Source organism: Bombus affinis, chromosome 9 (assembly GCF_024516045.1).
Source record: "Bombus affinis isolate iyBomAffi1 chromosome 9, iyBomAffi1.2, whole genome shotgun sequence".
Lineage (NCBI taxonomy): Eukaryota > Metazoa > Arthropoda > Insecta > Hymenoptera > Apidae > Bombus > Bombus affinis.
Window position 1 is genome coordinate 6,059,072 of NC_066352.1, and position 13,107 is coordinate 6,072,178.

Sequence of the window (13,107 nt, forward strand, 5' to 3'; positions counted from 1 at the left end):
ATCGAAGGCACCCTTTACAATAATTTTTTATAAAATATAAATTTTTTTATAAAATGAACAGTGTGGTGGTACCATCAGAAAGATCCAAGGTACACTATGAGGAAGTTTTATTATTTTAGCTTTATTATTATTTTATACTAGCCCAAAATTAATTCATTTACGCTATATATTTTAAAGTCACTTTTAATATTCAAGTAATAACAAAGATAATACTTCGTTAATTGATTAGACTTTAATACAAAGGACTTTTATCGGAATATATTTTACATTTCCAATATAATAGAATATAATGTACATCTAGATAATATTACTACAGGTCAAAGTCCAACAATATCAAAGTACTACAATAGTAATCATCTTGAAACAAATTAATCATCTTAATGCATCTATATGAAGTATTGGATAAAAGCTCTGTTCGTCAATGCAATATATACATCAATGAAAACCTCGACGTCTCAATAGTTGACAAAGGAGCTATGTCATTTGCATATGAAAGCTCACTAAATGACCAAACATAAACTAATGCATTACTTTTTCAAAGCTTTGCATGATAAAATGGGGCATTGTTCCTAACTGGGCTGGTACTTAACAAAATTCTAAAGCTTATTACCTCGCGGGACAAACACCCTACATGAAAGAAAAAATCTGTTTTGTAGTTTCACCTCGCGCTCGGTTGCGTTTTATCCTCAATTACGTTGCCATCCTGTAGTAAAGTAAAATTAATCTACAGTGTCTTGGGTTGCGTTTGAGGTTCTTCCGTGTAGTGCTACCTATCTACGGGAAATTGTGTCAGCGCAACGAATGAATAAAGCCTTTCCATTAAGAGAAACATAGTGAAGCGTGTACGCTGCGAAAAGAAGGAACGCGGAGGAAGAAGAAATTGGCTCACGAGAACGCAGCCGTGCAAATTACGAAAGTACAAGTAGAAGAAACTTTAAGTAGTGTTCTGTAATTTCATTTACCTTGTTACCTTCCTTTCTTGACGACTCTTCGATAGATATCAAATTGCCAATTAATCGGTGTAGTGGATACTAATAGACGTTGTTACATTATCTCTTCAGCAGCAACACTCTACGGATTGGATATTCTATTTCATTCAAGTTTTCTTCAGTTTAAATATGTAAAGCATAACATATTCTTTTGTGTTATAACTAAGTCATGAATGTTTATACATTTATAGGAAATTTAAAGATGTCAAAATGTGCTGTATGCACACGATATTCAGAAGCATATAAAATATCTATAGACAGTACTTGCAATACCTCAATGAAATGAAAATCCTTCTAAAAATGTCTACTTATGTTCCATTCCTTTAAATACATTTTTAAAAATCTGAATTTCCATCACCATCCATAATTTAACTATAATTTATTGTTAGTTTCATAGAAATACGTCAACTTCGATTGGTTGTTGGTTTCCAAAATAAAAACTATAGTTGAAGTATGAACATTTATTTACGTACGTTCATTACATAAGATCCAGTTGAAATACGATTTAAATCGTGATATTTTTCGAGTGTCCTTCGATATATTCCAGAAGGAAACAAAAGCTAATCATACGATATTAACTGGTTAGCTGTTGCTGCCTCTTTAAAAAGTATCTACCTATAATGTGTCGCAAAAGGTAAGCGATGACAGGTGTACTCGTCAAAAACAGCTAGCTGGTTAATAATTTCGATTAGTAATATGACCGTGATAATATAAAAGATATTTCCATTCTGACAATGTGAATCTAGAAAAATTTCATCTTCACCGCTGAATGTTTCATTTGCTAAGCCAGTTTTCGCTCGAGCTGAAGCCCCGAGAAACGAAAACAATGAGCATTCACAGCCATGGTCCAGCCTGTTCTTCCTAGTCTTTGTTTTAGACTGCTTCCTGCTCCGTCCATTCTTTCGGCCGGGACTCCGTTTATAATTGTTCGCCATTAAGTAAGCCCATGGTTACCGGTTGAGAAGTGTATATGCAGCAACGAAGATCAACTCTCGTAACTTGGTCCGCACTGTACACTGTTCGCCACCACCACTCTATCTCTTCTTCCGCCTTTCCTAGTTATCATCTGCATAATTTTCGCGACTACCGGTGCTTGCACAATCGCGGTACACAAAACCGAACGGTGAATGTACTATCGAGACAACGGGGTTAAGCGTTGTACAGAATCGCGGATATGGAAAATTGATTCGATATTTACTGCAGGCAGGAAGAGTAAGCAGAGATTTTTGATATGCACTCCGAGATTTTTGAATATTTTCGATAACAGTAAAGGTTGATTGAATAGCTAAATGATTTTATATACTATATGATATATTCTATGGAATATACGAAATTGATCAACTCTACTTTTTATAAATTTCACAATTTCATTACACGAATACACGATCAATGTTCAATTTTTGCCACATATATCTTACTCCCATAAATTTATTTAGCGCAAAAAGCAATCTCGAAGTTCAAGGCAAATTTATGAAAATAGTAACATCATCGCTCTTCCTGGTTTTTAATTTATTTAGTTGATCAGTATGACTTCTGAGTAACTCGTATGAAGTTTCCATTTGCTTTTTTATTAAATCTAATTTTCCTTTTTGAAAAGAACAATACTCGAAGCGAATGTAGTTTTCTTTTCATAAAATGATGTCAACATATTCTACGAGTAAAAATAGTAAAAAATGTCACATACCGAACGAGCGTTGCCCTATAAAATACATGGGTTAAGAAAGACACCACAATATATTGATGCTACACATCGATCTTTTACGTATGGAGAATTTTCAAATAGAAAGAAGAATTAATGTAAAATATTCGCAATTCATTCATTAGAATGAAAGAAAACCAACAAAACGTTCTCCGTAAATTAATGGAATGGATTAGTAATGGATTTCATCTTTAACATTTCAGCGCTTTAAAATAAAGTTAACACGAATATCATTACTTTTAATCTCTAATGTTTATCTTCATCGAACAAAAATCCCTTGTTATTTTATACTTTCACTATAATTTTCATAGTTCCCTTCCTATAATCATAACGCAAAATCGTCTTGCATGAAAACGATCAAAGTAATAATGTCAAAGTAATAATTACATGCACACATACCCAGTTCTATTTTACCATGAACATGTTAAACTACGTTGATTATTCTGTTTTGATCGAGAAAGGAAAAATTCAATATCGAGAAAATGTAATTACGTCGTTCCAAAGAGCGGTTTTGAATGCTACCAATGAACATTGTTTCGTCCAACTTGAAAATAAAGGACTTCTCAGAAGGACTTTGTATTCGTGCTTGCTAAGAGAACAGAACATTTTCGTGGCTTTATGTGGATAAAGGGTGAGCGGGTAGGTGAAAAAGTTCGTACGAACGGAATCGCAAATACCCTTTGTAATGGATTCAGTAGTTAGGGTGGAGCATAAAACCGACCAAGTTGTCCGATGTAATCGACGCTGTCGACGTAAAATCGTAGGCGATTATGTAAAGCGGGTCGTGTTATGTAATGACTCCGAGCTAATTTGTGCATACATTAATTCCGACTTCTGCAGCGGATGATCTTTCATGCCTGGAGTACGAATGTTTTATTGAGTTGACTGTTCTCTGACGTCCTGCGAGCGACAAAATTGAATAAAAAGTTGGGAAACGTAGTTGTCTACGGAATTAAATGAAATGATATATAGATGTCTAATTATAATAAATAATGTAGAAATGATTCTATATTCTTATATCAACGAAATTTGTTTATTTTTAAATTTATTTACCAAAAAAGAATGATATTTTATATAAATTTGAATGTAAAAATCCTTTTCTAAGAATAGAAATCACGATAATTACTTCGGCATGTTTTAATATTTTACAATTTTTAAAATCACTAAAGTTGTATAATAATACTTTACGATTTATATAAAAAATATTCCTAATTTTCAATTGTCAAAACGATTAGGGAGTATGGATTATTTAGGTCTTATTTTTTGAATTGCAATAGATCAAGATAAGTTTTTGTAATACAATTGAAATTTAAAATGTATTTTTATTTTCTAAATTATGAAATTGTTTATACCTTTTTTCATGAATAATATCAAACGAGTCGTCATTTTTAAAAAAATTATTAAAAAAACGGATTTAAATTTGAGTTTAACTCAATGCAAGTTTCATATAATGAGTAAATATTTAAATATTCTTTTCTGTTTATTATACACTGACAAATAACGTGAATATTCTATTAAGTACATTTTTTTATTTTCAGTTCTAGATTTTTGTACCTACATTCCCACCAATATTGATCTATAATTAAGACTGAATGAAGTTTGCTATACATCATGGATCAATATCACTAATTTGTTATTTATATAACTTTGTTACCTTATTATATAAAATGACTGTAAATAATTAAGCGATGATATTGATTATCTGCATTGTAACGAATGATTTTGAATAAAAGGTATCAAGCGTGAGAAAATAATTAACGAGAAAATTATCGTCAAGCCCATTTCATCGATGATATTATGCGACTATAATATATATTATCTATTTTCGAAGACAATAGGTATATAATAATATGCCTCTTTTTCGTTTTACGATAATGCATCAACGAAATTATGTTCATTTTATCTAATATTAAATGTGAAATTTTATATATGCACTTGTGTACCAATTCACGAATCTTATATGAATGTTAATAATTTCTTTTCTCGAATGAAATAAATGATAGATTAAAAAAAAAAGAGTGAATTCACAATTATAAAAAAAACTGATTTTCTACGATAAAAATACCTGGGAAATGCAGAAGTAAATCTTTGCGTAAAATTTGCTTTGAAATATCGATTCTGCAATTAAATTAAAGAAGAGTGGTCACCGTTATATAAAACGTAAATGTACTAGGTCATAGAGTGATAAAGTTTATAGTATATTTGACCGTCATTTGAGATAGAAAGAAAGGGAAAAAAAGGAAAGGAAAGGAAAAAAGGAAGGAAGAAGGTATGTGTTTCGTCTGGATCCTGGAGACTTGCTACTGAACTTATTATTAAGGTTTCTTATCAACCTCGTGTCTGACTACAGAAATAGTAAAGGTTGGGTCGGAGGGCATGTATGGTGACAATTAAGCGAGAATTTTATAGTTTTGTTATACATTTTTATTTATTTTTTATTTATATAAATTTCTCGTGTCATGCGACTTTCATGATCGTTTCACTTATCTTTCCTAGATTGAAAAATAAAAATATACTATGTTGAAATTTGAACTTTTTTTCTACACTAATATTAGTATCATAATTGTAGTTATTAGTATAGACACAGCCCTTTTTTTTTTTATCAAAATTGGCGAATTATATAAATTCACGTGGCATATCAAAGCATATCAAATGCCATGGCGAATATTATATAAATTGACTGTTATTTATATTTGCTCGTTTCCCTTTTTTCACAACAATTTGTAGCAATATTTCTCTGATTCTACTTATAGAGCGTACTGGCACAGTTTGGTTGAAAAATTTTGGCCATTCTTTGTAACTGCTATCTCTATCTGCAGCCCCTGCTTCATTCATAGTTTGGCCGTGTAACTGTGTCACATACAGATATTCGCCAGCTATGGCACGTGTACATTGGTTCTTCCGCCATCCCTGATACATCCAAAGGCACCATTCCTTTCACCACTTCTTACCCCCGGCCTCTTTGAGCGGAGCTTCAGCTCGGGGCAGAAATTCTCCTAGATTTTTTTTCGTTTTCATGTATCTATTTCTCAAGCAGCCGCTGCATCCCCTTTTTATCGGGCATACAAATTATATGAGAATTTCACAAGCTTTTTAGGTATCTCTATTCACATTACGTGTTTTTACATTATATATACATATTATTTTACATTATACAGTGTGTTTGTCTTTAAGCATATTTGTTTTATTTTTTACAATTATGAAACATTCTGGTACAGAAATTGATTATAGTATCCATTTCTCGAATGATATTATGTAATAATACACCAATATTATTGAACATTTAATTCGTCGCATATCCTTTATATTCCGATATTTAGTTCTAATTACTCGATAATTCTGCATATTGTCATTTAATACAAAATTTACTTTACCATTTTCATATATAGTTCTGGTCAATGACAGAATTGAACTGAACGTGTGCGAACAAATACAATACAATGGTCAACGAACAATTGATCTTATAATCAATTATTGTAACCAAAATTGTATATTTTTATTAAATCAAATGTTCTTTTAAAGTGAAACGAGGACTTTAATTAAACTACATAAAATATAAAACTAATAATTAATTGTTTACAACTAATCAAGTATTTGTTATTCCATATTTTATATATAGTTTCTTATATTTTATCTAATTTCAATAAAGTTTAAGTTTATTATGTATCAAATACACGTGTGTATACATATAAAACGTATAGAACATAATTAAATTATAAAGAAATAAATCAAGAGAAATCAGTGGATTTAGGTAAGATATATTATATTCATTCGTTTCGAAGAATACAAGTGCCATTTTTACGCATAAAATGAGACCATCCCATCACATGGTTCCCACCTCGAAATTGCCCTACAACGATATTGCATGGCATCTTGGCCAATATTGCTGTTCATTTTTCATGGTTTTCCTTCATGAAGGCATTGCTCCCTTTCTCATTTTGCTGATTTGTGCGCAATGAGTTCTTTTAAAATACGAATGAGATTTTCCACACAATGGGTTTTTCAAAGTACAAACAGCAAAGTAATCGCCTGCTTTAGAAAATTATTCCCTTATTTACCATGAAATTATATTGCTTTTATCGTTTATACATATATGATACAATGACGTAAAGAAGTTAAGACAAATAGATCTTTATTTAGAGCCATTCATATAAAGTATTTTAACAAATTTATAGATAATAATTGATAATAAAAGCTGCAAGCAAAAATGATTATATAATCTTTTCAAAAGTAATTAAATATGTATCATTTTTTCCAACTTGTTTCTATTTTCTAACTTGACATTTTGTCTACTATTTTTTTTTTTGTATTTTTTTTTTATTTCTAATGGATTATGTTCATTGAAATAAACACTAAAAGACTTAATCATTAAATTACAATAAAACAGAGACAACAACTAATCCAAGGATCCAGTAGGCAGGATTGTCGGTAGGATGCGTTAGTTTTCGATTACAGGATACTAACACATTTGATATACCGTGCCAAAATTTGCATGGAGCAATATTATTTTACCCTCGAAACCGCTAACTGGCTCATCGACGTGCAAATGTGGTCACAAACGGTTGAGGTTTAGCTGGTCGTAATACCTTTTAACGTTTACTGGAATTAAGATAATTTATACCTTTAATGCTACCTAGGTTTACTTCGAAAACCGCGACAGAGATTACTCACTTATTTCAACCCTGTTTTAGACCAATTGATTTATTTTATATATCTTCTTAAGTAATTACAGTATATTTTCATAACCTAATTTAATTTTAGTTTGATTACCATAATAGAAGTTGCACTATTGTGCCATTTCTGCACTTCTGTTTTAAGCTATCGAAATGCTTAGTATTTTATATATTTTATTTTATAGAGTAAATTTGACATTACGAATGTTAGATACTTTCAAGATTACGTAATTCTTTTGAAAAAATACTTTTTAAAAATCTAATAGAGAAAATATATGTATTTATGATATTGTATTTTCTATTATTTGTTAACATATTTTATCAACTTTTGCACGTAATTCTAACATTGAATATGTTATCTATCTCGTTTCATTATTTTGTCTATATGTCTCTAATCTTCATTCTTTAATATTGTATATTCTGTTCCTTTCACAATGTTTTATATTCCTATGACCTGAAAGTTTCAATGCGTTATGTATATCACATAAGATATTACAACGGAGAATAAACTTTATTAAAAAGATTGCATGCTCATTGAATTTAATTTCTTTACGAACATTCTATATAAATTTATCGCTATGAATTGAACGAAAAATATTATTATGGTATCTAACTGAATAAGCCTTTAAATTTTGGCAAACCCGTTGACATACTTCTCTAGCAATTACTCCAACTACGTTTCGTTTTGAATATTCTCGTTCAACTACAGCAGACTAGCGTTGGAGTTTTCGTAAACTCGACTTCTAAAGAAATTGCATAAGCAAAAGTCAAGTGGAGCAAAATGGAGATCTTTAAAAGAGCGAGCAATGTCACCATGTCTTAAAATTAATCTTCCGTATCTAAAGTGTCGTAATGTCATTAAAATTGTCAAAGAAACAATTACAATTCAATTAATTTACATTATCGTGCAATTAAACATTTATAGTAACCGCGAATTATTATACACGTATAAATTCTTTGAAATAAAATAAAGTAAAATGTTTTGAAATACAAATTTTTCATACAGATTTTCTATTGCACGAGAAATTTTGAAATCGTAGAATAGTATTTCTTTTGTTTCCCTTCTATCGTAAAAATATTATCTTACTGATGCATTTGTCGAAATGAAAATAAATCTTGTTACTGCTGATGATAAAATCGTTAAATCGCAGCAGTATAGTATAATTCAGATACAATTTATTGCAAATTTTCATACCTGTAAAATAAATACCTACCATAAATAAAATTCTTAATTAAAAATCATAAAGACTATATAAATAATAACTCGTTTATATACTATTTTATACAACTGCGCAAAAATTATTGATTTTCCTCGATATGTAAACATGTTGCTTCCAAGTACGATTAAATTTTTCGCAACTCTTTCACTAAACAAGTTTCATACCCTTTGAAAAGTATAAATATTTATTATTCCCTGAAATATCTTGCGTTTCTAGAACTTTAAATCCTTCGCCTGTATTTACTTTGTGCTTCGTATTCTGTTTAATTTAGGGAACAAATTACTATAATGGAGGAGTTAGGAATATGAAATTTATTTCAGAAACGGAATAAGATTTTTTTCTAATTTTGCAAAAGAATTGCTGAAGATTTCTTTTTCAACGTAATTAAATGAGATTGCTGTTCATTGTTCCCCTGCTTTCGTTCGGTTATCAAACTAGACAAATTTCTTCAGAACAAACGTGTTTCCCTGACGAGCGAACAGTCTCTAATTAATGAGTATCCGATGAGATAACGTAATTAATGACGTTAATGTCATTGGGAATGCTATCAAAATTGACGATACGAAATTTCCTACTTTTAATAGCAAATAAACGAACGACGAATAAACAATATAAACGATGAACAATATAAACATTTCAATAATCAGAAACAAATCCGACACAATGGTTATTCATGAAACAAAAATACGTATGAAGTAATATAACAGAGCTTGAAGTTTTTTACGTGGTACGTTGGGAAATTTCGTTCTGAATGATTGGCACTGCAGCTACGAAAATAGTTATCCTGAGAATATATATGCTGAAAACATTATTTTTGGAAGAAATTATTTTAAAACAAGATTTATTCACTGAACCAGTTTGTTATTTATGTCAGTCCATGATCACACTTGATTATAGTTACGCAGTTATTTAAAGTTCCTGATGTGAGGCTTTGTCCGTGAATTTGTCGACAGAGCCTGAATGAAAGGACACGTCAAACGAATGAAACATTTCATCGTTTTTTCTTTGCTTTTCTTCGCTCCAACATCACATTTAAATATACATACTTCGGACTCTGTTAATCTGTAAGCTAATGTAATATTTGTAATTTGTGCACACACAAAAATTGAAAAGAGTCTCACCAATGAAAAAGCTAGTAAAATATCCTATCCTCGATACAAATGATTTATAATCAGTGAAATTACCGTAAAAGAACAATAGCTGTAAAAATAGTTAATGATCAACGTTTCGGTTTTTACTTATAGATAGTAACCGAATCTATACAAAGATGAAATTGCTGCAGTAAAAGAACAAACAGAATGCTCTACTAAAATAAATGACTTACAATTACAAATCATTGCATTTTAAACATCGAAATTAGCAAACATATATATAAATTGTCAAAAATGAACGTGTTATCTTTCTATTTCAATAATTTACAATGAATTATTATAAATTGTGGAAATATTTGAATTTCCATTATTCTCCCGATACTCAATAATATCTCGTGATATATCCAGAGAAACACAAACAATCGTATTAGTTTGTGAATAAAATTTTCGATAAGCACGTAAATTCCACTAGTCTCGCCTATTTCCTATCCGATATGTGGCGAATCCGGCGCTTTCGAAAATTATGGTTAAAATTGTAGCGATATCTTCACATTTTCGCGCGTTACATACGCGTAAACACGCGTGCAAGCAAGGAGGATTTACATATAGATTAGACGGATGTTCACGGCACACGGGAAATAGAAACGTGGTACGGCTATCAATGCGAGTCATGCGACGATTTTGGCTCGATTTCAAGCAAACCGGTTCCAGACGCGAATGAATTTCGTACACTCGTATTTCCTCTGTTCTCGCCAATCGCCTTGTCTACTATTGGCTTCCGTTCCTCTTCGCTTCCACACGTGTGAATTTGCTTTATATAGTTGCTTGCAAAAGTATTTCAACGCATATATACCGCAACCATATTAGTTAAATTTGAAACCGATTTAAATATGTATATGGAACATTATAAGATATTTATTGTCTACGTATAGTAAGCAATCTAGACTTCCTAGCCTGTATGTAGTACAAAATTAGCATACAATATTGATAGCAATCTTTAACATATATTAACTGTTAAACATGATTGCACTGAATATTCAAGCTAAGTCTATACTGACAGACAGTGTTCCCGGCACGTGGCCAATTGTCTGTCAGTATAGACTTAGCTTAAGGCTTATTGATGTGACGGGTAATTGACTGTTTAAATACTTTTCAGATCTCTGCAAAATATATACTTTCACTAAATATCGTGTACCTTCTATATAAATTTTTAGATTTCCTTTAAACTTTTCCAATACAATGATGATAATCTTATCTCATAAAAGTGGCCATGAAATTGTAAAATATTTCGTGTAACACGCGTAATGTGTATTTGTTCACTTTTATAAATATTCGAATACCTTTTTAGTTAATACAAGCTACTATACATATGTTCGACAAAATTTTCCCTAACTCCGGACATTAACGCATGAATTCGAACGCGGCTATTTCGGCATTGAACGAAACAGCTCTTCACAGACACTGGCACCTATCCAACGAATTGTACCGGCACTCTGAAAACGGTAGCATTTCACACGACATGCCGTATCGTACGTCGCGAAACAAGCTGTCTCCACTTTTGCCTCTTGGTCTTTTTTCTTCCGCTTTTCAAACCGTCCGACGTGGCTCTTCTCTCATTACATAGCTTGAAAAAGGTTCGGTGGACCATTGAACGTGTCGATGTCGAGACGTTGGGAATCGATCACGGAAGAGTCAACGACATTTTCTACTCGCTTTCGTCCCACTATTTTTCGAGAGGTTCTCGATGCTCATACGTCTTTGAGAGGAATGCCGTATAGAGGATTTTATGTTAGAAGGTTTATCGTTCCATCGTTCTGAACGAGTTGTGTCAGAGGAGATTTAACACTAGAACTACCAGTCTGAAATATGTATCTAAATGTTCTATATACATATATATATATGTGTGTAAAACCTCGCTCAAAAGTAATGGGACAGTTATTATATTTGCTTGCAAAATAGTTTAATCTATATTTGATACTTTATAGGACAAAGAAAATATATATTACTGATTATATATCAAAAAATGCATGTAATTTAAAATTCATAGTGTACGCTAAATGCCAAAAATTGATATATCTTAGCATAAAATTTATAAGTTCATCGATATATGTTTAACCAAAAATCCTTTTGTCTATACATTTGATTATGTAAGAATATTTATAACCAATATTATTGTCATAATTTAATGATATTCTTGGACAAAAATAACATAGATGAGCTTTAATATTTGATAAAATCGCAAAAATTTCATTTTATTCAATTTAAAATACCGACAAAGGAAAACAACAAAGCGGTTAATTTTCAACATAATCACAATATTTCAATATTAGATTATTTACGAATAATAATCGTGTTTGGTAACGTGAAATATCATAAATTACGTGCTCGTGAACGCTTTATACGCCATATTGTGTAAATTACGATTCGGGTTATGAATTTAACGAATGTTCTCCGTGTAAAAAATTGGGTATGTTTCCAACATATAGCCCGCAAAGTATGTAAAAACAATTGTTGCATAAACTGCAATGTTTCGGCGGTACGTTGTACAACTATTTTCGTATTTCAATTATTCAGTCAGCGCAGTTTCAACTTTGTACCATTAAATACGAAACCGCAACCTCTGCGAAATTTATTTTTAATGAATTCAGAGTTGCTTACAATATTACAACCACTTCGTATTCAACCGCTTTAACGAATCTGATGGTTTGTTATACAAAAATTTTATCGGCTGTTTTTGTATTTACAACAAATTTTTGTTCTCTTTTTTAGGAATGTTACGATCAAAATTGGTTCTAATAAAATTAAATAACAAATGAAATTAAATTAAAAAATTGAGATAAATGAGCTTGAAGTAACGAGATACGGTACCAAACTATTAAATTAGTGCACATGTAATGTTTTGTCAAATAGAATTTCCTCAAAATCTATGAATATGTTTAACATAATCAAATAGAGCTGATAATTATAGATCTAATACCCCGGTGAAATTATGTTGCTAAAATTTTATTTGAACAAAAGACAATTCATCTGCAGCAACCGAATTTTTCTTTTAGAATATGAGTTACTTAAACATTAAACTGATCAACTCCACTTTTTATGAAATTTTGAATTTCGAGCCATATAATATTTAAATTCCATGTACTAAAGTTCGAAAGCTTTTTTTATTATTTCCTTTCAAGTACCAACGTTCACTCACGATCAATAAAACAAACTCCTCACCCTTATCTGCTTCGCATAGACGAAAAAAGCCTGACGGTAGACTGCAATATCCCGAAATTTTGTGAACTCGAAAAACAAAGGTATTTGTGTGTTTACGGACAGCCGTCTATTCAGGGGCTACGCAATATTGCGTCTATGATACCAAAATAGCGTGACTACCAGTTGTTTTATTTCGTTCAGTTCTATGGCAACCGATATTTGACTGGTGTTTCATTT

At 31.0% G+C, this 13,107-nt stretch overlaps 1 protein-coding gene across 10 annotated transcripts in view; it reads left to right on the forward strand.

The window, feature by feature from the left end:
• LOC126920755 (peripheral plasma membrane protein CASK) overlaps positions 1–13,107 on the forward strand; it is a 266,952-nt gene that overhangs the window by 217,793 nt on the left and 36,052 nt on the right. The window lies entirely within an intron of this gene.